Raw genomic sequence first — 3,409 nt, forward strand, 5'->3', positions numbered from 1 at the left:
TGTTCGGCCGCAGAGCCATGATTATAAAAACCTCAAAGCAATAATCATTGAACACTCATAAGATTAATAAGTGGACAAGTATGGACGTGGTCTATGACCTGGACATGGATCGACCAGATTGAAACATGGTCAAATGGTAAACATAAATTGCCAAAGTAAAGAGTTTGAAAGAAGACAAACACGTCTAGACCATGGACAGATGCAAACACGTTTTATAAAGACCAACAAGTGATCCCCAAGAACAATGTGGTTCACATTGCTTAGCACACATGCTTTAAACGGGACACTCAATGTCAAAAGACATGAGAGACGACCATAAAAGGTCGAAGTGGTCTTGATTACGGTTCAGTAATGAAACTGACCGATTACTCCCATTCTATACCTACAGGATAGATCACGCATCAAGATGCGTAGTATGTAGAACCTACACCGAGGTTCACATCAGGGGGAGTAGTGCGTGTTGTACTCTTTTTCCTTCATCATGGTTTTGTCCCACTGGGTTTTCCTGATAAGGTTTTAATGAGGCAACATTAAGCGTACTACAAATCCTGTATGGTTATGGCATCCAAGGGGGAGTGTTATGAACATGTGTGGATTGCCATTAACCAAGACAAGAAGAGAAGGCCCATCAGGCCACGTCTGGCCCAAGCCAAGACCACGTCCAAGAGAAGAGAGAGAGAGCCGACTTCAGGAGAGAGAGAGGCGGCCACAAGCTTAGAGAGAAAAGGAAACCCTTTCCTTTTTCCTAGTAGATGTAATCTTTCCTTTTATGTATTTAGTAGATTTCCTATTTCATGTAGGATTAGGATAAGTACTCTTTCCATTTATCTCTATCTTGTAATCCTTATATAAGGAACCCCCATTGATGATTAATAACACAGAACAATTACACACGAATTCTCTATTGTTCACAACAAGCATGGGATAACATCATAGGATTTTGATCCTATTGTGTTGGCCTTCGGGATCGGAGTAATGATTAACAGGGACAGTCGGTGTAACACCCCCGAACCGTCCTAACCATAGGTCGACCCACCGGCCAACAATCAAACAAGAACATGACCGACGGACGACCCACACCAAGGGTTGGAGATGAAAGGCCAACCGGCCAGCCAACAATCAAACAAGAACATGACTGACCGTCCAACCCAACACCATGGTCCGAAAGCGCTACGTGACGGGCTAGGGACAATCCGGTCAGAGTCACAAACTTTACTCCACGACCTAGACCAGTTCATCCACTAACTCGTCCCGCTGCGTCAAGGCATAAGGCTTTGCAACCCGTACCTAGAGTTAGCGTTTTCCATTAGATCAAGGCCTAAGGCTTTTCAACCCGTACCTTGACCTAACGTTGTGTTAGACCGGACTAGTCAAATATCAGAGTACTCATGAAGCGCATATAAACAATTACTTTTATTGATTCAAGAAATATTCATACATTGAATAATTCAAGACTGGGCCCGGCCTAATGCCAAATCGAGTCAACATAACACAATTCACAATACCGTTTACAAAAGGCATGAAAATCTACACCGGCGGTCCTAACGTCCAGCACGAAGCTATCCGATCATCCTTACCTAAAGCGACCTGCAAAAAGGACAACGGAGTTGGATGAGTAATCTAGTATTACTCAGTGAGCTGGCGGCCTCTACCCGCAACCTAGACTCTACCCAGACAACCCAAAATAACAATCAATCTAGCCCTAGCATGCAATAAAAGCTAAGGCTAAGCAAACCGTTACTAAGTTAGACTTGGCCTCCTGCCATGATCTAGCTTCAAGTAACGGGAACCTGCATTAAAACAAGTCAACAAACAATCCCTAGTTAACCATATATACGCCAGAGTTCAATACTCATGTAGTGTTAGACACTTAGACTATGCAAGTATCATTAATCGATCGACCAACAATCAAACAAGAACATGATCGGCCAACCAATGATACCGCATAGCTTTAATATCCACCACCCTTCACAAGCAATCACTCAAAACACATATAGGCCAACGTCAGGCCTACACTAACAAAATACACATCAAGCCTAATCCGGTACCTAAGCCAGACTTAGGACTTAATGTCAGAACCTGCAAGCAAATCAATCAACCACAAACGCAATCACACTAATAAGACTATGAGTAACTACGACTCTATCTAACTCGTAACACCGTATACCGGTGCTACACTAACTCGAGGGTTCTATAACCCTCTACGACACACTAACACAACACTCTAACCTGGGCCCTGGTGACTTCGTGTTCCTCCTCTCTATCGGCAATATCCTATCTCCCTACCACAAAGGCCAGAAGAAGGAACTTTCAACCGACCGCGGCCCACAGTCCTTCGGGTCACCGCGCGACAGCCCACAGTCCTTCGGGTCACTGCCACATTACACCGTCGTGTAATCACTCAGCCATAGGCCATGACCCCGTCTCTCTGAGTCTTCCCGATCCAGCGAATAAGGGGTTTCCTTGAACCCGCTGGGTACGAGGTCTGAAGGAACACTAACTCACCCCTACACAAGCCTAGTATGGGCGGGTCACGCACATACTGTCGGCACACTCACAACAAAACAAACTCAATCTAGAACCTAACCTAAGGCTAAAGTTCCAGATCCTAACTAGACACTCGACTCTACAACACAAACCAATAGTACCAGTAGTCTGGCCTATATGGCCTAAGACCCTTACTACTAACTACTAAACAATAATATCAATACTAAACAACACAATCAAACCGTTACCCAGATAGTCCAGCCTCCTGCTGAGAAACTATCTTTAAAGATAACGGGAACCTGCACTCAACAATATCAACACGCAATAATAGAAAACATGATGCATCCTAGCCCTAGTCCTAGTCAGGTTATTAACTCAGTCTTAATTCCATTCATCTCAGCTTAGCCCTTGCTAAACTGAGTCCGGTTCCATAAATAAAATAACCCTAAGGACTCTACCATTCAATAGCGTGATCATTCTAATCTATATGCAGACTCGATCTACCCTAAATTCCAAGTGGAATTCACACAAACCAACTCACAGTGTTCTAGGCGAGAAGCAGCTGGTTGATCGGAGAAGACTTGGCCACAACCCAATGGACGCCTTGACTGGACTGGAATGGACTGATCTTGTCTTGGACACAACCTTGGCTTCACCATGAAGAAGTTGACAGGCCTCGACAGGCTGATCTGGACTCGGACAGAACCTCCTCTAGCTTCTGGACAGTTCTTCGGACTTCCCGCGGAGTATCGAGCAGAACTTCGACTGATCTGAACCCGTGGTTCTGAACTAACTCTGGGAAGAACCTCCACTAGACCATCATAGAATATGACTGGCTTGGACGAATTGAATTGGACAGAGCTTCCGCGTCACAATCGTAGAGAATCGCCGATTGGACGGAACTGGCCTTCTCGGTGGAGTA

Source organism: Brassica napus, unplaced genomic scaffold, assembly GCF_020379485.1.
Source record: "Brassica napus cultivar Da-Ae unplaced genomic scaffold, Da-Ae ScsIHWf_276;HRSCAF=456, whole genome shotgun sequence".
NCBI classification, from domain to species: Eukaryota; Viridiplantae; Streptophyta; class Magnoliopsida; order Brassicales; family Brassicaceae; genus Brassica; species Brassica napus.